We start from the raw sequence: 27656 nt of genomic DNA, 5'->3' as shown, positions 1-27656 counted from the left end.
TATAGGCTACATTTGTATCAAATTGATGAGCTCCTGTACACAGTAATTTGGTCAGTATTTTTGTTTTGAATTAACACGGTTTTGTGCTTGACACTGGCTTATTTTAGCTGTACTTGATTTGCCATATTTACCACGCTTGCTTTCGAATTTAAGGTGCCAGGAAGCGAAAGGTTACAGGAAATGCCATGGATAGTAGCGACCAACAGTGTTCTCCCTCTCTACAGGGTACCCCCTTTTCCTCCACACACTGAGCGGAGGCTAAAGTTGTTTCTGGTTTGGCATTCGTTCTGTCTATAATTAAAATAACCTCAGTCATTGAGGTGTTTGTATGGAATTAGATGCCTCTCTAGGCCACGTTTTGCATTGTTTCTTGCCCTGCTCGGCTCACCCCTTATCTCTCAGACCCCCTTGAGTATGGCGTTTTACATTTCTGTTTGTAAAACTGTCAACACTTCCACTGGCTGTACTAATGTGTGATTTAGCGCCGACAGAGAAGAGGGCTAGAGAGTGCGAGAGAGACAACTGCATGAGATCTTGCACATTCTGAAAGTGGTATATTTTGTTCTATCCCCAAGAAGATGCCTTGTTATGTACAGTGTATTGTGTTCTCCCCCCCCCCCCCATAAAAGCATTCTGTTTTCTTTCTCTCTTCGCTTCTTTTTTTTTTATCTATAATTAAATATTATATTCAAAGCATTGATATATAGAATAGGTAAAGCACAAGCGTTATGTTTTTAACTATATAAATAAGTGTATAGTTAATATAATTTTGATAACTGCTAAATCATTGATACAGAATTAATAACATTGATTTATAAAAAACAGTTTTTGTGGCCAAAAAATCCACAGACATCTCAATGCAGCGCTCCATAATACGCACTGAAAATGTAGCTACAGTATTTAAAAAAGCATGTTATTTATAACCACCGTACTGGGATTTTAATCAGATGTACGAAAGAAATACCCACAGGTTCAGAAAATAATTGGATTAGTGTGAGAGGCTGCTGAATTGTGTGTGAAATGTACACCTGTCACACTGTTCTCAAATCAGCTGTCAGCCATCAAGGTTAACAGTTACCTGAGGGCAGTGACAGCATCCTCAGGACTGGCAAAACAGCAGCAGTGAATTTCAACACCGTGTCTGACGGTTAATTACACCTTCATGGGCATCCCCATGCACTTACACAACAGAAACACACACACACACACTCACACACACATACACACTCAACACCAAACACACACCATATTGTGAATACCACAATAATAAATATCCCTTTCCTCTCCCTTATAGTCCTTTCTACAGCAGAAAATACATTTCACACTTAAATCACTGGAATACTGTAGCCTACCTACATCTACATAGTTTTTTTTACCCTGTTTTGCTTTAATTTACACCTCCGTTTTGCAGCTGTGATAGGGGAATACAGCGCCTCTCCCTTCAGAGTGAACAGTGGCGGAGGAAGAACGTTAGCTCATTATAAAGGCACTGTAATAATCTGCCTACCGGAGGCCCTCGGTTGGAAGCTCTGCTTTGCTCCAAAGCATTGGGCTCCCCTGTCAATAACATGACAGTCACTTCATTATAGCTTCACAAGTCAACCATTTAATATCTATTGGCCCCATCAGAGAATGCTAGAAAAGGGTCAGATGCTACAATACATAATTCAAATACGCCTCTAGTGTTACACGCCGAAATGTAACTTGTGTTTGTTGAAATTATTGTGTTCGGATATAGTGAACTGACAGATGAGCATACAGGAATACACAGCCACATTCGTAAGATACAAGCAGACACATGGAAGCCTTGCTGTGCTGCTGCTGGGATGTTCACTCATAATGTTCAATCTCTTAGTAATATCTTGTACTCTTAGTAATGGGTGCAAAAAGAGAAGTGAGATTATCATTAGAGGGAAGTGAAAAGAGGAACTGCAAAGGGGCTGAAAAACATATTCGTCAGATACATTTTAGCATTATTTAAGAAAATATTGATTTGATATTATTTTGGGAATATTTAAAGCTCTTGTGCTTAACAGTGTCAAGTGCCCTCAGACTGAGAAAAAGAGCAACACCTCTGAGTGTCTGAGAAATGCATGTGGCTGTAGTGGCTTTGCAGTCTTTTATAGTTACTGCTGAATAGGAGTTCAGTAGAAAAGCACATTTACTGTGTGCGAAGCTGTAAAAAGTTAACTCACACCAATGTACACAAAGCTGACCAAAATCCATAAAACCAAAACTAGCACGCGGGCAACTGAAAGAGGAAAATATTTCAAAAGAAAAACAGAAAGACACACAGACAAATAAAGAGTGACAGAACCACAATTACATGATATAACCTTTTCCATCAGATTTCACGCAAACCTCTTGGCAGAGGAGAGATAATCAAATCCGTATCAACTAAAACCAACAAGTCAAACAGTAGTGGAAACAGATCTCCTCTCCTCTTCACATACAAACGGTTTCAGAGCCTGCTTCTTGTACCAGTGGTGCAGCAAAAAACAAGTTTCCATATGACGGATAACGCAATGAATGCGTTTAACACCCTCCTGCTCTTCCTGACCAAGTACCCCTCATCACAGAAAACAAGTGGAAACAAGACCTACCCCTGTGGAGTGCCAAAGTTCTCCTCACAACAACACATGACACCGACAATGAGCTTGTGTGAAACCCTTTTCACTTGTAATGATTACATACCCTTCATTAAAACTGCAACTAACCCTGTTAAACTGGAATAGACTCGCTACGGGTAATCGTGAAAACACTTTTAATCAATGCACAACAACAGCAGAGACCTTGCTAGAACACATTCACTCCAAATAAAGAGGGCTGTTTTAAAAACACACCCGGCAACAGCAAAGACCCTGATAAGACTTGTCACACTTCTCCTCATCGTGGAGAAACCTGCTTGTGAATCTCTCCTGACAGCTCCTAAGACCTTGTTAGTGAGAATCACCTCCTAATGATTCAACCCGGGTTTGGAGACAACACACGCGCGTACACGCGTATACACATACACGCACCACATACGCACGCGCACACACAAGGTCAATTGTATTACTGTATTTAACACACTTTGTAATACCGAATCATCAAACTATGGCTCAATATTTCGTTGTTTATAAGCCCAATGTCAGTTCTGACCAAGTCTGACCAGCTCATGGATGAAGCTGCAATAATTGTCACAATCATGTTATAATTGATGCAGACTGCATATTGGATTTCCTTTCCTTCCTTTGAACTACTTTATTGCAATGAAGTGAAATGTTCTACCAAATTATTGTAATATATCTGTATCTATATTTTTTATATCTGATTTTGTGGTGAGGATTTTTTTTATAGAAATGTATTGATTGATTGTTTAAGAAAATACAATGTTGAAACGTGAATAAATAGATGTATAGAAAATAACAGGAATTAAAATGTTCTATTTTAATTACGCATTTTGATAATACATTATAAAAAAATCAAATAAATACGATTAACAGCAGTGATGGGAGGTTGTATTTTTAGATAAAATGAGATATTCACAGTAAAGCTAATTACGCAGTTATTCTTCTAGAATTCACACCCCACAAAGCCTTTAAAAAAAAGATTTGCCACATTCATACTATGCACTCTCTACAGCTAACACACACACACACATCCAGATTGACAAACGTTGTGTCAGCTCATTATTTTGAGCAGTGCCACATCTCATGGAACACATTGTGCTTCTGTACCGTGTCTTGTCGAAATGAAATGCAAATTACTACAATGTACTTTAAATTACTGCAATGTGCTCTATTACTTAAAGACTGCAGCTACTGTTACATTGATTTCATCAACATATCAATGGACATTTCAAAAGAGATCCAATCCAATCCTTCCATTTTCCATTAACCTGATCATCTATTGACTAAGATTGATTTGTGACTATGACTTTTAGCCTCTGTCATACAGTAAGACTCAGGGTTGGTTTCTCTAATGCAGCAACAGATGTATTTTGGAGATGGTGTGGAACATTTAGTAAGTGTTTGATCTGAACTTTGCCTGTCCCAGTGATCTGGGGGTTGATGGGGTCTGAGTCACCATGGCTACAACAGAGCTGTGGATAAGATGGCTCTGACAGGTATGACTCACTACCGGTGATCAGGCACAGTATCTCCATGCACACACACGCACGCACGCATGCACGCTCACACACACACATGTCTGCATATAATGTTTAGCATTATATCCAATATTTTTGTATGCACATGACCTGGGCCCGGTTCCCCGATAGCGATGGAACTTTCGCTAAGTGCGTTGTTGAGGCATGTGTCGATACTGATAGGATCGAAAGAAAGGAAGCACTGCTCTTGGATCAGCGTTCTCCCTTTCCAATCTTACCTTAACATTATAATTATTCCACAATACTGACAACGGATCATCTCCTAGAGAGATATTATCACCTATGGCTACAAATAATGCTTATCCTATAATAACACACTAATTCAAGATTTGGCACATCATGAAATAGGCTATATAGAGACAAAAACGTAAGACAGTCATGTACAAATAGCTAAATAAAACTCAATTGAATCAACATGAAATTGATTTCAATATCATTCAAATATATAGGTCTATGTAGCCTATACTGTATTTATCTTTTAATACAGTGATCTCGGTGTTCATTTGAAACGTCTTTATATCCTTCACTTGCTATGCAAAGAAATGGGCAACTTTGTATTTATAGTCACTGTCACATTCTTTCTGAAGTTATCAGCGGTCACAGAAAGACAGATAAACATCTTGATTTTGTGTTTAGCGGAGATCTTCTGTGTATAAAGTGACGCGGAAGGGCAAAAAAGCAAAGTTACAGATGCACAAATATCATCCCCCACCCCCCCAAAAAAACGCTAACCTCCCCTGTCATTGTAATGGTGAGACGTTAGGTCTTGGGGGTATGATATTTGTGCGTCTGTAACTTTCTCACTCATCATTATTCACAATTTATTCAGGACTATCTAAAATGGGGGGACTATGTACAAAAAGTGCTGTAATTCCTAAAAGGTTCACCCGTAATGGATGGAAATACCCTCAAATTAAAGCTCACTGTCTGCACTTTAACCTCATAGTATCATTTCCAATCCGAAGTGCTGTACAGAGCCAAAACAACAACAAAATTGTCACTGTCCCAATACTTTTGGAGCTTACTGTAAGTATTCACATCCCTTTGCTATGACACTCCAAATTGAGCTCAGATTAATCCAATTTCCTTTGATCATCCTTCAGATGTCACTACAATTTGATTGGAGTCCAACGGTGGCAATTCAATTTGGACATGATTTAGAAAGAAACACACCTGTCTATATAAGGTCCCACAGTTGACAGTGCATGTCAGAGCAGAAACTATACCATGAAGTCCAATGAACTGTCCGTAGATCTCTGAAATAGAATTGTGATGAGACATATATCTGGGGAAGGGTATAAAACAATTTCTAGAGTGTTGAAAGTTTCCAAGAGCACATAATTGGGAAATTGAAAAAATATGGAACTGCCCAGACTCTGCCTAGAGCTGTCCGGCCGACCAAACTGAGCAACCGGGCAAGAAGGACCTTGGTCAGGGAGGTGACCAAGAACCCAATGACCACTCTGACAGAACTACAGAATTCCTTGGCTGAGATGGGAGAACCTGCCAGAAGGACAACAGTCTCTACAGCACTGGGATTTATGGGAGAGTGGCCAGACGGAAGTCACTCCTGAGAAAAAGGCACATGACAGCTCGCCTGGAGTTTGCAAAAAGGCACGTGAAAGACTCTGAGAGCATAAGGCAAAAGATTCTGATAAGACAGAAATTGAACTCTTTGGCCTCTTTGCAAAGTGCTATATCTGGAGAAAACCAGGCACAGCTCATAACCAGTCTAACACCATCCCTACCGTGAAGCATGGTGGTGGCAGCATCATGTTATGTGGATGCTTTTCAGCGGCAGGGACTGGGAGACTGGTAAGGATAGAGGGAACAATGAATGGAGCCAAATACAGGTAAATCCTTGATAAGAACCTGCTTCAGAGTGCAATCGACTTTAGACTGGGCGGAAGATTTACGTTCCAACAAGATAATAACCCCAAGCATACAGCCAAAGCAATGTTGGAATGGCCCAGACTTGAATCCCATTGAAAATCTGTGGAAGACTTGAAGATTGCTGTTCACCGCCGCTCTCCATCAAACTTAACAGAGCTTGAGAAAATCTGCAAGGAAGAATGGGAGAAAATCCCCAAATCCAGATGTGCAAAGCTGATACAGACATACCCAAGACGACTCAAAGCAATAATCGCCGCCAAAGGTGCTTCTACAAAGTATTGACTCAGGGGTGTGAAAACATATGTGAATGAGATATTTCTGTATTTCATTTTAAATAAAATTGCAGACATTTCTAAAAACATGTTTTCACTTTGTCACTATGGGGTATTGTGTGTAGATGGATGAGAAAATAAATATATGTAATCCATTTTGAATTCAGACTGTAACACATCAAAATGCTAAATAAGTAAAGGGGTATGACTACTTTCTTAAGGCACTGTATTTACTACCAACATCAAGTAGTAAAAATCTCTACCTAATTACTACTGGAAACACTACTGTTTTCCTCCTGAACACTACAAAACTTGAGTATTGCATAAACTACACATTCACTACACAATCCCTACAAGTCTCTACATAGTTACTAGTGCTTCCTTCTATAGCTAGAGGACTCCTGATATCTCCATAAGTGATAAGTATAATTTTTGTCTTTATCTGTTGTTGTCTAGTACTGTGTTTTTGCTAGCTAGAGCCATCTACTTTAAGTGATGTCTTCCCAGGAGCCTACTTGGTGTGTGAACTGCTGACTGCTCATAACTTGCAGATAGTTGTTGACACATCAACCAGGATTCAGGGGCAGGGCAATTTGTGACTTATTTTGGTAATCAGTTGTTCTATTGGAGGGGGAGTGGTTTCTTCTTTCCAAGGCAATCAGCAATTAGTCCAGGGAGGTGCGTTCTTCACCTCTACTAGGCAATTAGCAATTAGTGTTAGTACTTCAGTCTCTCCTGGTTTCTCAGCGGCAGCTGTGTAAGCGGCGGTCGTGTCAGTCTCGTCGGCAAAACTAAGACTGTTCCGCCAAGTTGTTCTGCTTCAGTCTTCGAGGAATGAAAGAGAGGAAGGCTCCACACAACTCTCTCAATTGAGTATTTTACCTAGTTATTTTCTAATCTCATTTTGCTATTTTGTAGCTTTGGCAACTATGCACGTGTTTTCTATCCCTTGTCGCTCCTCTCCCTGTAGGCCTTGGTTGCAAACGTTCTAATTTAGTGTACCCTGCGCGCACAACCCATATGGAATTCTGGTCTCTGACAGCGTTTGGAACTGCCGATCTGCGGTCAAGATCGTTGAGTTCATCTCAGCCTATGCTGCCCTTCAGTCCCTTGACTTTTTGGCCCTGACAGAAACCTGGATCAACCCAGTGAACACTGCTACTCTAGCTGCTCTCTTCATCTGACTATGTTTAGTCTTGTAGTCCAAGAGCATCTGTTCGTCGCGGTGGTGGCTACTCATTTCTCCTAACTGGAGATTTTCTCCCTCTCTAACCTGTCAATCTCCCCATTTGAAGTCCTCATTTGAAGTCCACTGTCACTTGTCCACTCAAGCTTAACATTGTTGTCATCTATCGCCCACCAGGTGCCCTTGGAAAGTACCTCAATGAGCTTGACACCTTGATAATATCACTTCCTGACGATTGCGCACCGCTCTTCGTACTTGGCGACTCCAACCTCCCGACGTCTGCCTCTGATTAATTTCTTTCCGACTCTCTTTCCCCTCCTTGCTGCTTTTGACCTCACCCTTTCCCAATCCCCTCCAACTTACAAGACAGACCTCAACTTTACTAGAGGCTGTTCACCTACTAATCTCACTGCAACCCCCCTCCAGGTCTCTGAACACTACTTTGTTTAGTTTTCTGTCTCCCTTTCCTCCAACCCTAGCCACTCAGCCCCTACCCAGATGGTCATGCACCGTCGCAATCTTCACTCTCTCTCTCTCCCATTACTCTGTCCTCTTCTATCCTATCATCACTCCCTTCTGCTAAATCCTTCTCCCTCCTATCTCCTGATTCTGCCGCTTTGACCCTATTCTCCTCCCTTTCCACATCTTATGACTCGCACTGTCCCCTTTCCTCCCGGCCGGCTCGGCCCTCCCCTCCTGCTCTGTGACTCATTGCGAGCTTACAAAACAGGGCTGCGGGCATCTGAGCAAATATTGAGGAAAACTAAACTTCCTGAGGACCTATCATCCTTTAGCTCCCTCCTCTCTACCTTATCTTCCTCTATCTGCTGCTAAAACCACTTTCTATCACTCTAAATTTCCAGCTTCTGCCTCTAACCCTAGGAAACGATTTTCCTCCTCCTCCCTCTCTGTGGATGACTTTGTCAACCACTGAAAAGAAGGTTGATGACATCCGCTCCTTATTCGCGTCCCCTCTACATTTGAGTCATTTAGCAGATGCTCTTATCCTGAGCGATGTCGTCAACCTTCTTTTCAGTGGTTGACAAAGAGTGGTGAGTGCATACATTTTCCTATTGTACTGGTCCCCCGTGGGAATTGAACCCACAACCCTGGCGTTGCAAGTGCCATGCTCTACCAACTGAGCCACGCGGAACTTCTGACGTCAAAATGGCCCGAGTCGCTCCAGTCCTCAAGAAACCAACACTTGACTCATCTGACATTAAAAACTATAGACCTGTATCCCTTTTCTTTCCAAAACACTTCAACTTCCAACTCTCATTATCTCTCTCAGAACGATCTTCTTGACCCTAACCAGTCAGGCTTCAAGACAGGTCACTCAACCGAGACTGCTCTTCTCTGTGTCACGGAGGCTCTCAAAGCTGACTCTTACTCTTCTGTTCTTATCCTCCTAGATCTATCCCCTGCCTTCGACACCATAACCCATCAGATCGTCCCCACCCTCTCAGGGCGTCTCAGGCTCTGCACACTCTTGGATTGCCTCCTACCGGGCAGGCCGCTCCTACCAGGTGACGTGGAGAGGATCTGTGCCTGCACCACGTACTCTCACTACTGTTGTCCCTCAGGGCTCGGTTCTAGACCCTCTCCTCTTCTCTCTATACACCAAGTCACTCCGCTCTGTCATATCCTAACATAGTCTCTCCTATCATTGCTATGCAGATGACAAGGAACTTCAACCTTCCCATGTCACCCCGCTCCTCCGCACACTCCACTGGCTTCGAGTCGAAGCTCCCATCCACTACAATACCATGGTGCTTGCCTACAGAGCAGCAAGAGGAACTGCCTCTCCCTACCTTCTACCTCTTCCCCCCTCTGATATGTGGTTGTCCCACCTAGTTATCTTAAGATTAATACACTAACTGTAAGTTGCTCTGGATAAGAGCGTCTGCTAAATGACTAAAATGTAAAATATATATATATTAATTTCATGAGGGGGCACAGCCACAAAGTAATCCAATCTGATTTTAAATGTAACCTGTGCCACACTGCTAACACCAATGCCCAACCTTAAATTAAGACCAAAAAGTTTTCATGAATTTTTACGATACATCTAGCGGAAATCGCTCAGCTCTGCCTCCAGGGCAAGATTCATGGCAATAAATGTCAACCTGCAAGAAATGTGGGCCTGAGGTGCTACTCCATAATCAGGCTTGGCTGTTGTTTATCAGCCAGCCTGCCAGGTAGCGTAGTGTTAGCGTACATGTGAGACGTGCTACTGTTAACTGCAGCAGCTTCACAGGGCTGCCCTCCAACCGGGCTCCATGGCCTCACGGCTGGGGCCTTGCTGCCTCACGCTCTGTCAGGTGGTAGCGGTACAGTTGAGCTAGGGACTGACAGTCAGACGCACAACGCTGCTACAACCAACGTCTCTGAACAACATTTCCACAGATGCTGTGTATGTTCTAATATAAAATGGATTCCAGGGAAAGAGACACAGAGGGCAAGAGGTGGGTTTGTTGAGGTAATCTGGATTTTGTCACATGCCTGTTCGGTTGACATTTTTACATCTCTACACAGTATTGTGTTAATACTAAAGCACTTAGATACAGATTATTGAAACCCATTGCACAACATTTTAATAGCCTTCTGATGACTGATTGTATGTTCCAGGCCTTTTGTGTGCATCTTGTATGGTCATGATCCTCACAACACTCTTTGGCTAAAGCCCCGCACCTTGCATCTGCCATTCTTCATGGCTTTTAAGGCAAACTTGACAGAAGTGTGGCAGGCATTGAAATGAGGACAGCCTGGCTACAGCCAAGGCTCTGTGTGTTGAGTTGGCACTCTCTAGTGGAGGGACGAGAACAACCACGTGGCTTGTACATCAACCTTGGCTCCACTGTGTCCGTCTTAACTATCTTTGCCAGGTCCCCCTCACAAAAGAGGTTTCTAACCTCAAGTGTCTTTTCCTGGATAAAAATAAATAAAATCTTAGCATGGGCTGACAGATACAGCAGATCAGATATAACAAATTGAGTTCCTTTAGTAATACTCTAAATTATGTCCATTAGTATACTGTATCAATGAAATCATTACAAACAAAGACATTCTAATAGTATTATACAAGACAACAAAGCATTGTTGTAGGAGCCATTTTGGCCTACTTATGTGGTTGTTGGGATTTTATTTGTCCCCCAAGTTTTCTTAACAAAAAAATACTGTATGTGTTCGTAGCCCTTGATCATGACTCTCAATTCCATTACATTTCACATAAGAGTCATTGGACAAAGGCGTCTTCTGTACGGGGGAGTTTTGTTAAGATCCCTGATGCTCAATCTGAACACTAACACGTGTCATTTAAATCATATAAATATAATTAATAGAATGGACCTATGCTGGTACCCTATTGATATTTAAATTGAATTGAAACTTTAAAGCTGCAATATGTAACTTTTTAGGGAGGCCCGACCAAATTATAGAGCTATCATTTTCATTGAAAGCAAGTATAAGAAGCGGTAGATCTGTTCCAATTTTTAAGTTTTGTTTTTGCTTTACATTCAGTTTTGTACACCAGCTTCAAACAGCTGCGGGATAGTATTGGAAGCATAAGGACCTTATCTTTCATATAAGCAAGAAATTATTTTCAAAAAACAAAAGGTTAAATTGATACACCTTTGTTAGGGTTAGTGTTCCCACATGGCCATATCTCCATGTTACAGTGCTTGTTTACAGGCGGAAGACAAGAGGCGACCACCTGTGCTAATTAGCTATCTAGGATGCGCCGAACACGTGTATAAGCGTAACTCGGGAAGTGTAGCGGAAATGTAGTTTCATTGGATGGAGGATCTATGCAAAAATGCTGAAGTCAGTGTATCTTTTTTTATTTTAAGAATTATTTCTCGCTGATGAAAGATGAGGGCCATACGTTTCGAAAGCCGTATCGCAAGCAATGATTATTGACGTTTTTAATGTAATCAAGGTTTGAAATTATTCTGTTTTTCTCAAATACTATATCTGTTTGGGATTCTTGTGGTCAATTTGCAGTGTACAAATTATTTATAACTATATGTTCCTGTCCCCTGACCATCCGCGCAAGGAAAAATCAGCCCACGGCTGAATGTAATTGGGGACCCCTGGCCTAGCCCAAGCCGGAGCATTTGAAATTGGGGGAGGCAATGTGGATGTCTAGATGGACTAAGTGGCTATCGGAAACTTGTGACTAGGTTAGCCACTACAATTATTATTATTGAAACTGATTATTGGCCTACAGTAGATGGACATGTATGATGTGAACATTATGCATGTTCTGCATAAAACGTAGGCCTACTGGAAACCCACAGTGAGGGGTCTGTTTCAGATGTATAGGCCCTGTTTGAATACATTTGAAAGGCATTCTTCATTCCTCCCTTCCTTTAAGTAATTACCGATCTTACGTGATTGGAAAGGTGAAAGCGAGGGCTCTTTCACATTGCTTTCACCTATCCAGTCATTTATAATCAGCGATTACACAGGCCATAGCCTGTGTTCTGTAAGGGGCCGAGCTTGCAAGAAGAAGTGTGCAAGTGCCCTCTAGTGGCTTACATTCAGGGCCTTACTGGCTGTCAAACAGTGTCCTCTTACCAAAGACTGGATAATTGCCTGATAATAGGGCCTTGGTCACTCAGTATGTGTTAATTGGATCCATTTTCAACATGGATCCAGCGGCTTCTGATGACTATGACAGGACCAGTTGGAGGCCAACTGTCTGATAAGTGTCTGCTAAGACCAGACCAGAGCTCTGTGGGCTAAAGCAGTAGAGTACTGCACTGCACAGTGAAGTTGTTACTATAACCATGCAAACAAATACAAACTTACAGCACATATGTCATGATGAATAAATACCCTTTAAAAGACCGTAACTCAGTCATAAATGGAGAGTGCATTATGTCTGTGGCTCATTTGCTAGCATAATTAGACCATTATCTTAAAAATAGTGGATATGTTGTGAGTCAGACTCTACCCTCAGCTTCTTAGGTCTCTCCTCTGCTTACTAAATCATTGTTTTCCCATTGTCTGTCGTTTATTCAAACCACATGGAGATGCTGGATGGAAGGGGGAATGCTGGACGCTCAGCCGCGTGGATCTGCCAACCGCACATATCCATCCCTGCCTGCATCCTCAGGCACTCCCTGGCACCTCAGCCCTTGGCCGCTCCTGAAAGAAAACAATTACCAATGGGGCAGAACAACAATGCCCAGAAAACATCTGTCTGCACCGGATGGATAGGGGGGTGACATGTCCATGTCTGTGTCCCTGCTGGTTTAAACCAAGCCCAGCCCAATGGGCCTGCGTACAGTTACTTACAGCAGACCGCCACAGATCTTCAATTCCACACAGAGCCTGTCTACTTGGCGATGGCTGCCATTAACACAGACGAAGGCCCAAATGTCGGAGCAGTTGTTCGTTTGGGTGGGTTCCATTCTGTTTGGATGATGCATCAGTATGAATGGCCCCTGAGTAGATACAGGCATGGGCAGTGTCCCAAATGGCTCCCAAATGTTAGTCCAAAGTAGTGCACGATATTGGGTACAGGGTGCCATGTCTATGGGCTCTCATCAAAAGCAGTGCACTATATAGGGAGTAGGCTGCCATTTGGGATGCATCCATGGACAACTCCCATGTGACTCCTCAGCCACAGCCTGTGTGAACAGATGAGAGTCTTGGTCTGAGTCCCCTCCCCCCAACAGCTCATCCCATGGTGAGAGCACATAATTAAAATGTTTTCAGACATTTACTTCCCTCCTCTGAGATCTTTCTCCTCTCTGTCGTCTCCTTGCAAAGTAAGTACATTTCCCAGCTAATTAAATTGATTTAATACCAATAATAAAAGTATGTTGTTGCAACAGCATGTGCGGATATTGCAAAATTATTTTAATTTATGCCAGCTCTCAAAAAAAAAACAGCTCTGGGCAATTAGCAATGCTTACTGTAAGCAGAAAACAAATGACAATTGGGGAAATTACTTTATGAATGTTTGTAGTTGCTTTACTTTGAGTCCATTATAAAAGTGTGTGTTGCCACCTTGTGGTTATAGCTTGCACCTTACACAAATATAAAACATTTTGGTAGCAGTTATTACAGCACAGAATAAAGTAATAACATGATAGAATGGTAACAGGTTATACTCATGCATTTTCAATGATCACACATTCTGATCATGGTGATTGCATGCATTAATATTGATAAAAAGCTAAAAATAATTTCTGAACCCAATAATCTGAAGAAGTTGAAATTTTGTGTTTGAAGACCCATTGCTGTCAACAATTTGGTCTTCGTGAGCCTACAATACTTACATAATAATCTGAACACAATGCTGAAGTAGGCCTAGATGAAAGTAGGCCTTCAGTATGAAAATGTATGCATTCACTAACTGTAAGTCGCTCTGGATAAGAGCGTCTGCTAAATTACTAAAATGTAAATGTAAAATGTAGATCTTACTGTACGTGTTGCTGCAAGACTGAATTGTGAATTCCTTGACTGTGACTTTTGTGACCATATTTTACGCAACAAAAAGTAACACCACATGTCAAGAATCACATTCTTCCATCCTCTTCCCTTGACAGTTTTACTCTTGTTGGTGACCTCTCATCACCCACATAAGAGCTCGGACGAACCGCAAGGCGGAGGAGGATTTGTGACAGCGCGCAAGGACACGCCTTTACATTAAATCGGTAGTTTGTGTGGCTACACCGTGCCGTCAGTAGCGAACCGAACCGCAGCCTCTCCTACATTTAGTTTTTATACTCACCTCTACTTAATTAACCTTATACTTATTATTTTGTCCCCGACGATTGTGGTTTTCTGCGTCAAAGCAACAGAGATGTAAAGCAAGTTACATTACCGCATCTTCCTCTCCATTTGAAATGCAGCTACTGACATAACCAGGAGCGCTGGTGACAGAGGTATTTCGGTGTTCTAGCGACTTGTTTCTATTAGATAGCAACGTTCAAAACGTTTAGCCGTTGAAACATTGTATCCTCACTAGCCTACTAGTCTAGGTACAGGCACAACATACGGACATTGTGTCAACCGGTAGGAAGAGAGTTAGGCTAAATGTGCATTTTCGTTATTACCTTTTAGTCTACTCAGATTGGCCTAGAGCTGTTAAGTATATCCTCGAATAACCTTCCTCAAATAGAGAATAGAGAAACACGATAGGGTACCTTGTCTGATGCCGTTTAATGAAATGATCCTAATTTCTATAGGGAATGGTCTAAGCAAATTGCATGTTCTCTCTATGCATACATAGGCCTACATACAAGTACGTTTGTTTAATTTAATTATGTCAAAAGGACAACAAGGCTAGATTTCTAATGGACAATTAACCCTGTATTTGTCAATGTGCCTTGTTTTCTCGGTCACACGTCTCGGGCAGTCATTTCAACATAATGCGCGAAAATGCTACAGGGTCTGGTAGACTATTGTTTGGGTTATAGCCTAGTTTTATTGCACCCTAGGTTAAATAAACAAAGTTAATGTGATATCCCTTCTAGCTTATCAGGTGTAACTACGACCGATTTAGATAGAATTTGTGTTTTATCACGTGAAGAAGTATTGACACCTGTAAAGCTCACAACGTGGGACAAAAAGGCAGTTGATATACCTGCAATCTAGGCTTTACAAACCAACTTACCCCATAATTTTTTTCAAGAGGTTGTTTGTCATCGACAATGTCCTCCGACTTGAGATAAGACAGCAGGGTCATTCCATATGATTTCAATCACTTTCTGACTACACCCATTTTGATTTGAATGAAACCTTTCATACGTTTGCCCATGGTGGACGTGGTCAGAAAGTGACTTTGATCCTGAATGCCAAAACATTCAGGAGATAGAGGTACTCAAAGTTGACACATTTTGTATACCCCACCCTACCATGAGACGTTTATGTCTTCATCAATGAAAAGATAAACTGTTGAGTTTGATATCATTTTAAAGCTTACAAACACATTCTATGATTTCGTGAAAATAGTTTTTAATTGTATTTTTTAAGCATTAACATCAATGATCTAAAAACGCATAAATGCTGATTTTTCTCATTTTCACAAATGTTATAGTTTAGACCATATTTTACATAATCTGAAGTGTTTATGTTGTGTCTGTCATAGGTTGAGACACAGCATACTTCTGAATACAGGCTGGGCGTCAATTAAATCATATAAATATAATTCATAGAATGGACCTATCCCTTCAGACCCATGCTAGTACCCTATTGATATTTAAATTGAATTGAAACTTTAAAGCTGCAATATGTAACTTTTTGGAAGGCCCGACCAAATTCACATTGAAATGTGACTTTTATTGATCTATCATTCTCATTGAAAGCAAGTATAAGAAGCGGTATATCTGTTCTATGTGCACTATTTCTATGCTTCCCAATTTTACGTTTTTCGTTTTTTGCTTACATTCGGTTTTGTACACCAGCTTCAAACAGCTGAGAATACAATATTTTTAGCTATGGAAAATATATTTCACAGCGGTTTGAATGGTACAATGATTCTCTACAGTCGTGGTCAAAGGTTTTGAGAAAGTCATTTTCTCTGATGAATCCCCTTTCCGATTGTTTGGGGCATCCGGAAAACACCTTGTCCGGAGAATACAAGTTGAACGCTACCATCAGTCCTGTGTCAAGCCAACTGTAAAGCATCTTGAGTCCATTCATGTGTGGGGTTGCTTCTCAGCCAAGGGAGTGGGCTCACTCACAATTTTGCCTAAGAACACAGCCATGAATAAAGAATGGTACCAACACATCCTCCGAGAGCAACTTCTCCCAACCATCCAAGAACAGTTTGGTGACGACCAATGCCTTTTCCAGCATGATGAAGCACCTTGCCATAAGGCAAAAGTGATAACTAAGTGGCTCGGGGAACAAAACATCAACATTTTGGGTCCATGGCCAGGAAACTCCCCAGACCTTAATCCCATTGAGAACTTGTGGTCAATCTTCAAGAGGCGGGTGGACAAACAAAAACCTCCAAGCATTGATTATGCAAGAATGGGCTGCCATCAGTCAGGATGTGTCCCAGAAGTTAATTGACAGCATGCCAGGGTGGATTGCAGAGGTCTTGAAAAAGAAGGGTCAACACTGCAAATATTGACTCTGCATAAACTAAATGTAATTGTCAATAAAAGCCTTTGACACTTATGGAATGCTTGTAATTATACTTCAGTATACCATAGTAACATCTGACAAAAATATCTCATAACACTGAAGCAGCGAACTTTGTGAAGACCAATGCTTGTGTCATTCTCAAAACTTTTGACCACAACTGTACAACAATCCTTACATGAGACAGTCATGACATTCTTAGAATTTATTTCACATTCATTGTCAAAGGATTTCAACTTTAGGTAGAAGTGTTCTACATTAAGTACAAATGTTCACGTTCTGTGATCCTAGTGAAATACTGTGCATGACATACTGTATTTGACAGTGAGACAATGTTATGGATTAATCTATACAATACACTCTTAGAAAAAAGGGTGCTATCTAGAACCTAAAATGGTTATTCGGCTGTCCCCATAGGAGAACCCTTTGAAAACCCCTTTTTGGATCCAGGTAGAACCCTTTTAGGTTCCATGTAGGACCCTTTCCACAGAGGGTTTTACTTTTACATGGAACCAAAAAGGGTTCTACGTGGAACCAAAAAGTGTTCTCACTGGAACCAAAAATGGTTATCCTATGGGGACAGCTGAAGAATCCTTTTTGAACCCTTTTTTTTAAGAGTGTAGAGTGCAAGTACATTCAACATATTGCATTTTTTCCTCAGGGTGGCAGGTAGCTTAGTGGTTAAGAGCGTTGTGCCAGTAACCGAAAGGTCGCTGGTTCTAATCCCCGAGCTGACTAGGTGAAAAATCTGTCGATGTGACCTTGAGCAAGGCACTTAACCCTAATTGCTCCTGTAAGTCGCTCTGGATAAGAGCGTCTGCTAAATGATTTATTTATTATTCTCAACTTTTGACCACGACTGTACACTATACTTGCTTGTTTTGTCACATATAAACTGAAATTAGGCTATCTATTTGAATTGTAGCAACCAGGAAATGGCGGAGCGATTTCTACATGGTGCACCTTTTAACTTCCAATTACTACCAGAAAGATAGTCGCTGGCCCACCCACCGTCAAAGGTCAACTTAAATGGGAATGTCTATTATCTATATTTCTATGATTTCAATAGGTTTCCTAAAGAAGATTGACAAAAATGTATAACAATGGATATTCCCACTCAAGTCAACATTCTCTGATGTGTGGACGTCCAACCATCTTTGTGGTACTATTTGAAATGTCAACTTTATTCACATTTTAGTACATTTATCAGCTAAAATATGACACCCACCCTGTATTCAAGAGTATGCTGTGTCTCAATCGATGGCAGGCACAACACAAATTCCTCAGACGTAAAATAGGGTCGAAGCTACAACATATATGAACATGTAAAAAATCAGAGTTTGTGTTTTTAGATAATTGATGTTAAAGATAAAAAAATGTCATTTTTATTTCAACTTTTTTTCTCAATAAATCATAAAACAGTTCGACAACCCTGTTTTTGTAAGCTTTCAAATGATATAAAACTCAACAGGTTATATTTTTCAGTGATGAAGACATGGATGTCTCATGGTAGCGTGGGGCATGCAAAATGGATCATCTTTGAGCACGTTTTATCTCCTTAATGTTTAGGCATTCAGATCCAAAAAGTCACTTCCAGATAGTGATTGAAATAATATGGAACGACCCAGCATATGGAACATTCACCAGCATTTGGGTATTATTACATCAGGGTTTCCCAAACTATTTTGGCCCACAACCCCATTTTGATATTTGAAAATTCTTGCGACCCCAACCATGTGAAAATAATTATGTAATTAACAGCCAATGTTTACTTTTTTATTTGGGGCTATGGCAGTCAATAGAAAAACATTCTAACAGTATTTCTGATTGTCTTCTCAACTCACAGTCACATAGTTTTAATGTGGGGCTAAGAAAGTCAATTGAAAATTAGTCTGACATAATGTATCTTATCTCACCACAACTAATGAGATTGGTGTGCTTGATGCGTGTCATGTCAGAGCTTCTCAAAGTCAGGGGGTGTGGTCGACAGTGCGCACCTCATCTCTGAATCCAGCTTCACACAGATAAGAGCTGGCGAAGGGTACCATGAGTTTTATGGTGCTTTCAAAATAACTGGGAACTCTGAAAAATGCGAGGTCAAATCAGGACATCAGTGATCTTCAGGTCAGAAAGTCAGAGCTCTCGAGTTCCTGAGTTGGAATTCCGAGTTAGATGACCATTCAAAATGATTTTTCCCAGTCAGATCTCGTTTTTATCTGAGTTTTCAGTTGTCTTGAATGCACTGAAGTCGGAAGTTGGAGATTTCCAAGTTCCCAGTTCCCAGTTCCCTGTTGTTTTGAACGCGGAATTAATGCTCAGAGGGAGACGGCAGGGTATTTTATTCCCTTTGAGTCAGCAACCAAAACTCTTCCATAGTGACCTGTGAATGCATTCGGTCACATGACAGCTCGATCAGCTGTTTGATTTCACTTATCGTCATGTCAACTGAGCCAGGATCACAGTCAAATGGATTGGGAAGTAGGTCCCAAAGTGCTCTTCCAAGCGTTGGAGGTGAGCAGTTATCACTCATGTGGGACACTTACTGATGCTGTTTTCTGTTAGAAACATGCACAGGTGAGGGAAGGGGGCATGGTTCTCTTTTGAAAGATTCTCCAATAAGAATTATTTCCTCTGAATCCACTGATTAGGTCACTCGTCTGTAGAATGTTTTTTTATTTCCCCTGCATGTCTGCGTTCAGTTTCCCAAATATGTCTGTTAAATAGGCAAAAATACACAATTTTCTTATAATTACACAAAGTCAACAAAGTCTGGTTTTTCTACATCAATTGTAAATGGTTCCCCTCTCAATGCGAAAAATCTTTCCAACACATTTCCTCGATAACCACCAAGCCTCGGTATGAAATAGAACATTGTCATGCTCTGATCCCATATCGCCACATAATTTTGCGAACAGGCGTACGTGCTGTGGATGTGGTTTGATGTAGTTTACAATCGAAGTTACCTGCTGCAGTATATCTCCTAGTTCTGTGCTCAGCTCTTTTGCCGCCAGTTGCTCTCTGTGTATCATACAATGCGTCCAAATGGCAGAGGGAGACACATTCATAACTAGAGTGCAGAGGCCTGCCCACCGTCCCTCCATAGATGGAGCCCCATCTGTACAAAGCCCACCATTCGATCCCATGGAATCTGTTTTTTGTCAATATAGCCACACAACACACTGAACAACACCTGTACGGTTTCATGCTCTGGAATCGTGAGACAGAACAATATGTCCTTGTGAATAGCATCCCCCGACATGTATAGCGAACAAAAGTCAATTCATGGGCATCTCGGCCCTCACAGCTAACGTCCATTTGGAGAGCAAAAACTTTGTTTAACAGTTTTATCTGACCAAGGTATTGATGTGAGTTTCTGTGCCTCTGCCTCCCCACACATTATTTTCACCATATAATTTGCGGCCAGTAATATCAAAGTCTCTGCAATAGTGTGTGGTTTCACATCTCAACATCAACTGTTCAGAGGAGACTGCGTGAATCAGGCCTTCATGGTCGAATTGCTGCAAAGAAACCACTACTAAAGGACACCAATAAGAAGAAGAGACTTGCTTGGGCCAAGAAACATGAGCAATGGACATTAGACCGATCCTTTGGTCTGCTGAGTCCAAATTTGAGATTTCTGGTTCCAACCGCCGCAGAGTAGGTGAATGGATGATCTCTGCATGTGTGGTTACAACTGTGAAGCACGGAAGAGGAGGTGTGATGGTGTGGGGGTGCTTTGCTGGTGACACTGTCAGTGATTTATTTAGAATTCAAGGCACACTTAACCATGGCTACCACAGCATTCTGTAGCGATACGCCATCCCATCTGGTTTGTGCTTAGTGGGACTATCATTTGTTTTTCAACAGGACAATGACCCAAAACACACCTCCAGGCTGTGTAAGGGCTATTTGACCAAGAAGGAGAGTGATGATGGAGTGCTGCATCAGATGACCTGGCCTCCACAATCACCCGACCTCAACCCAATTGAGATGGTTTGGGATGAGTTGGACCGCAGAGTGAAGGAAATGCAGCCAACAACTGCTCAGCAAATGTGGGAACTCCTTCAAGACTGTTGGAAAAGCATTCCTCATGAAGCTGGTTGAGAGAATGCCAAGAGTGTGCAAAGCTGTCAAGGCAAAGGGTGGCTACTTTGAAGAATCTCAAATCTCAAATATATTTTGATTTGTTTAACACTTTTTTTTGGTTACTACATGATTCCATATGTGTTACTTCATAGTTTTGATGTCTTCACTATTATTCTACAATGTAGAAAATAGTAAAAAATAAAGAAAAACCCTTGAATTGAGTAGGTGTGTCCAAACTTTTGACTGGTACTGTATGTGCACATGTGCTTGCATGTGTGTGACTGTATGTGTGTATACTAGTGCGTCAGCTCTGTGAATGTGTATATCCTATTTCTCTTCCCTTACTCGCTCTTTGGTTCTCTCTCCCCCTCCTCCCTTCTCTCTCGCTCCATGGGATGACACTGCAGGGCAAGATGGACGTCCAGAGTGGCATACAGAAAGCAGTGGAGGACCTCCCCTCCCCCTTCCCCTCCTCCCCTCAACAGTCGGGTGCCCATCAGCAGAGCAAGCTGGAGGACGGCCAGACAGAGGGGAGCGCCAGGCCTACCGCTGACAACCACAGCATGGACACTCAGCCAGCTGCTGGCCACCGAGATGACAAAAAAGTATGTCTCTTCTCCTTCCTCCTTCCACATCGCCTGTGTGTGTGTCTGTGTATTTATGTCGGGGTGGGGTGATCAATGATGAGCCTGCCTCCAATGCACTGTTTCTGTTTGCAGGGAAGGCTTCCTCTAATGCTACACTCTTATTATTATTATTATTATTATTATTATTATTATATCATTATTATAATAAAGGGTTCCAAAAGGGTCCCCATAGGAGAACCCATTTTGGTTCCAGATAGAACCCTTTTTGGTTACATTTTTACATTTTAGTCATTTAGCAGACGCTCTTATCCAGAGCGACTTACAGTTAGTGCATACATTTTCATACATACATACATATAATGTAGAACCCACTGTGTAAAAGGTTCTACATGGAACCTAAAAAGTTTTTTTCTAAGAGTGTAGAAAGAGACAGACTCGGTCACCTGGCTGTTTAGTGCCGCTCACCTGTGTGTTTGTGTTCGTCAGTGTATGTATATGTACAGTGCCTTCAGAAAGTATTCACACCCTTTGACTTTTTCCACATTTTATTGTGTTACATCCTGAATAGAAATGTGATTAGATTGAGATTTTGTGTCACTGGCCTACACACAATACCCCATAATGTCAAAGTGGAATTATGTTTTTAGAAATGTTTACAAATGAATTAAAAACGAAAAACTGAAATGTCTTCAGTCAATAAGTATTCCACCCCTTTGTTATGGCAAGCCTAAATACATTCAGGAGTAAAACATTTGATTAATAAGTCACATAATAAGTTGCATGGACCCACACATGCAATTATATGTAAGGTCCCTCAGTTGAGCAGATAATTTAAAACACAGTTTCAACCTTAAAGACCAGGGAGGTTTTTCAATGCTTCGCAAAGGGCACCTATTGGTAGATGGGTAAAAAGAAATGCAGACATTGAATACCCCTTTGAGCACGGTGAAGTTATTAATTACACTTAGGATGGTGTATTAATACACCCAGTCACTACAAAGAGACAGGCGTCCTTCCTAACTCAGTTGCCAGAGAGGAAGGAAACTGCTCAGGGATTTCACAATGAGGCCAATGGTGACTTTAAAACAGTTAAAGTTTAATGGCTATGATAGGATGGATCAACCACATTGTAGTTACTCCACAGTACTATCCTAAATGACAGAGTGAAAAGAAGGACACCTTTACAGAATAAGAATATTTCAAAACATGCATCCTGTTTGCAATAAGGCACTGAAGTAAAACTGCAAAAAAAGAAATTAATTTGATTTATGTTTGGGGGCAAATCCAACACATCACTGAGTACCAACTTTCATATTTTCAAGCATGGTGGTGGCTGCGTCATGATATGGGTATGCTTGTCATCGGCAAGGACTAGGGAGTTTTTTTTGGGATAAAAATAAACGGAATAGAGCTGAACACAGGCAAAATCCTAGAGGAAAACCTGGTTCAGTCTTCTTTCCAACAGACACTGGGAGATAAATTCACCTTTCAGCAGGACGATAACCTAAAACACAAGGTCAAATATACACTGCAGTTGCTTACCAAGACGACATTGAATGTTCCTGAGTGGCCTAGTTACAGTTTTGACTTAAATCAGCTTAAATATCTATGGCAAGACTTGAAAATGGTGGTCTATCAATGATCGACAACCAACTTGACAGAGTAATGTGCAAATATTGTACAATCCAGATGTGCAAAGCTCTTAGACTTACCCAGAAAGACTCATAGATGTAATCGCTGCCAAAGGTGATTCTAACATGTATTGACTAAGGGTTGTGAATACTAACAGTACCAGTCAAAAGTTTGGACACACCTACTCATTCAAGTGTTTTTCTTTATTTTTTACTATTTTCTACATTGTAGAATAATAGTGAAGACATCAAAACTATGAAATAACACATATGGAATCATGTAGTAACCAAAAAAGTGTTAAACAAATCAAAATAGATTTGAGATTCTTCAAAGTAGCCACCCTTTGCTTTGATGACAGCTTTGCACACTATTGGCATTCTCTTAACCAGCTTCAAGTTGGATTGCTTTTCCAACATTCTTGAAGGAGTTCCCACATATGCTGAGCACTTGTTGGCTGCTTTTCCTTCACTCTGCGGTCCAACACATCCCAAATCATCTCAGTTGGGTTGAGTTCGGGCGATTGTTGAGGCCAGGTCATCTGATGCAGCACTCCATCATCACTCTCCTTCTTGGTCAAATAGCCCTTACACAGCCTGGAGGTGTGTTTTGGGTCGTTGTCCTGTTGAAAAGCAAATGATAGTCCCACTAAGCGCAAACCAGATGGGATGGCATATCGCTGCAGAATGCTGTGGTAGCCATGCTGGTTAAGTGTGCCTTGAATTCTAAATAAATCACTGACAGTGTCACCAGCAAAGCACCATCACATCACCTCCTCCATGCTTCACGTTGGGAACCACACATGCGGAGATCATCCGTTCACCCACACCGCGTCTCACAAAGACATGGCGGTTGGAACCTAAAATCTCAAATTTGGACTCCAGACCAAAGGACAAATTTCCACCGGTCTAATGTCCATTCCTTGTGTTTCTTAGCCCAAGCAGGTCTCTTATTATTGGTGTCCTTTTAGTAGTGGTTTCTTTGCAGCAATTCGACCATGAAGGCCTGATTCACACAGTCCCCTCTGAACAGTTGATGTTGAGATGTGTCTGTGACTTGAACTCTGTGAAGCATTTTCTGCAATTTCTGAGGCTGGTAACTCTAATGAACTTATCCTCTGCAGCAGAGGTAACTCTGGGTCTTCCATTCCTGTGGCAGTCCTCATGAGAGCCAGTTTCATCATAGCGCTTGATGGTTTTTGCGATTGCACTTGAAGAAACTTTCAAAGTTCTTGAAATGTTCCGTATTGACTGACCTTCATGTGTTAAAATAATGATGGACTGTCGTTTCTCTTTGCTTATTTGAGCTGTTCTTGCCATAATATGGACTTGGTCTTTTACCAAATAGGGCTATCTTCTGTATTCCCCCACTACCTTGTCACAACACAACTGATTGGCTCAAACGCATTAAGAAGGAAATTAACACCTGTTAATTGAAATGCATTCCAGGTGACTACCTCATGAAGCTGGTTGAGAGAATGCCAAGAGTGTGCAAAGCTGTCATCAAAGGCAAAGGGTGGTTAATTGAAGAATCTCAAATATAAAATATATTTTGATTTGTTTAACACTTTTTTGGTTACTACATGATTCCGTATGTGTTATTTCATAGTTTTGATGTCTTCACTATTATTCTACAATGTAAAAATAAAGAAAAACCCTTGAATGAGTAGGTGTGTCTAAACTTTTGACTGGTAGTGTATGACTAGCCAAGTGTATTGTTATTTGCAACTCGTCGTGTCTATTTTAATATCGAGGGAGTATTTCACTTTCTCTGGTCCTAGGAACAACATGAATGTGTGCCTGAGTCAGATGCGGTGCGAATTGAGTTTCACCATCAGGTGGAAGACGGTGTCCCCTCTCTGTGGTCAGTCTCACTGGAGGAAAGGAACGAGGCAGACCCCCTGCTGCTCTCTCCCTCCCTCCATTGAGACTAATGCCTTGTTCAAAACAACAACATCTTCGATTTCAGTGCGTTCAAGACAACTGGGAACTGCTACACTAACTGATCTATTTTGTTATCAAAACTCGAGTTTTGAAATATAATATGGTCTGAGAAGAACAATATTGGCAGGTCAGGCATATAGCTAATATGCTGTGATAAAACTATTTGGCCTCATTTCTACAGAATTGTTTTATTAGGTTAATGTAAAAATTTAGTCATGTTTATAAAACAATCTGAGCGGTACACTCTTAGAAAAAAGGGTCCTAAAAGGGTTCTTCAGCTGTCCCCATTGGAGAACCCTTTTTGGTTCCATGTAGAACCCTTTTTGGTTCCAGGTATAACCGTTTTGGGTTCCATGAAACCCAAAAGGGTTCTACCTGGAACCAAAAAGGGTTATTCAAAGGGTTCTCCTTTTGGGACAGCCAAATAACCCTTAAAGGTTCTAGATAGCACCTTTTTTTCTAAGAGTGTAGATCTCTGCTTGCCTTTTGACTGCGAAAGTGTTCTTGTCTCAGAAAAGGTTGGTGACCACTGCTTTAGATATACAGCTGAATAAAATAAAATCATATCACGCTGAGTGATTCTTGCTTTTTGAGGTCGGTTCAGTTTTGATTTGTAAAAGATAATCACGGATTTCGTTTTCGATAATTATTTTATGCATTATGTGGGTTGAATGCTGGAACAACACAGAATAAAACAATGAATAAAATCCCATGATGGTAGTGACTGCCCATTACTGCTGATCACTTATTAACCATAATTTATTCACATTACTTTACTTTAATAAAATACACTGCTCAAAAAAATAAAGGGAACACTAAAATAACACATCCTAGATCTGAATGAATTAAATAATCTTATTAAATACTTTTTTCTTTACATAGTTGAATGTGCTGACAACAAAATCACACAAAAATTATCAATGGAAATCAAATTTATCAACCCATGGAGGTCTGGATTTGGAGTCACACTCAAAATTAAGTGGAAAACCACACTACAGGCTGATCCAACTTTGATGTAATGTCCTTAAAACAAGTCAAAATGAGGCTCAGTAGTGTGTGTGGCCTCCACGTGCCTGTATATAATATAATATAATATAATATAATAATAATATAATATAATAATATAATGTATGTATGACCTCCCTACAACGCCTGGGCATGCTCCTGATGAGGTGGCGGATGGTCTCCTGAGGGATCTCCTCCCAGACCTGGACTAAAGCATCCGCCAACTCCTGGACAGTCTGTGGTGCAACGTGGCGTTGGTGGATGGAGCGAGACATAATGTCCCAGATGTGCTCAATTGGATTCAGGTCTGGGGAACGGGCGGGCCAGTCCATAGCATCAATGCCTTCCTCTTGCAGGAACTGCTGACACACTCCAGCCACATGAGGTCTAGCATTGTCTTGCATTAGGAGGAACCCAGGGCCAACCGCACCAGCATATGGTCTCACAAGGGGTCTGAGGATCTCATCTCGGTACCTAATGGCAGTCAGGCTACCTCTGGCGAGCACATGGAGGGCTGTGCGGCCCCCCAAAGAAATGCCACCCCACACCATGACTGACCCACCGCCAAACCGGTCATGCTGGAGGATGTTGCAGGCAGCAGAACGTTCTCCACAGCGTCTCCAGACTCTGTCACGTCTGTCACATGCTCAGTGTGAACCTGCTTTCATCTGTGAAGAGCACAGGGCGCCAGTGGCGAATTTGCCAATCTTGGTGTTCTCTGGCAAATGCCAAACGTCCTGCACGGTGTTGGGCTGTAAGCACAACCCCCACCTGTGGACGTCGGGCCCTCATACCACCCTCATGGAGTCTGTTTCTGACCGTTTGAGCAGACACATGCACATTTGTGGCCTGCTGGAGGTCATTTTGCAGGGCTCTGGCAGTGCTCCTCCTGCTCCTCCTTGCACAAAGGCGGAGGTAGCGGTCCTGCTGCTGGGTTGTTGCCCTCCTACGGCCTCCTCCACGTCTCCTGATGTACTGGCCTGTCTCCTTGTAGCGCCTCCATGCTCTGGACACTACGCTGACAGACACAGCAAACCTTCTTGCCACAGCTCGCATTGATGTGCCATCCTGGATGAGCTGCACTACCTGAGCCACTTGTGTGGGTTGTTGAAAGCACCGCCAGCATTCAAAAGTGACCAAAACATCAGCCAGGAAGCATAGGAACTGAGAAGTGGTCTGTGGTCACCACCTGCAGAACCACTTCTTTATTGGGTGTGTCTTGCTAATTGCCTATAATTTCCACCTGTTGTCTATTCCATTTGCACAACAGCATGTGAAATGTATTGTCAATCAGTGTTGCTTCCTAAGTGGACAGTTTGATTTCACAGAAGTGTGATTGACTTGGAGTTACATTGTGTTGTTTAAGTGTTCCCTTAATTTTTTTGAGCAGTGTATTTCAGTTTTTTTAGGCCTATTTGATGGCTTTATTATTTCATTCCAAGTTTTCATCCCATCTCTATAGAGCTGCTGCCTATGCTGTCTGACAAAATCACTATTTTAGTAGTTCTTCAAAGTAAATAAGGCATACATTTATGACGGCTGAATACCAACTATCAATCTTAGATCATATATTTTCAGGTAGAGATACCTCACGAAGCAACTGCTCTCTATCCCTCTCGATCGCGCATTCTTCTGTCTCTTCTCTCTGTCTCAGACCGGACAAGTATGTGCGCAGTGGATAGTGCTCATTGCTGTTTATTACCACGTTTTCTGTGCTAAATTATGTCGAATATTGGCCTGTTGGAAACTACAGCTCCCTACTACATCGCTCAGTTCGGACTTGATCTGATTTATATCTAG

This window comes from Coregonus lavaretus, assembly GCF_964263955.1.
Source record: "Coregonus lavaretus genome assembly, chromosome: 7".
Lineage (NCBI taxonomy): Eukaryota > Metazoa > Chordata > Actinopteri > Salmoniformes > Salmonidae > Coregonus > Coregonus lavaretus.
Note: the sequence above shows the minus strand (reverse complement) of the source record.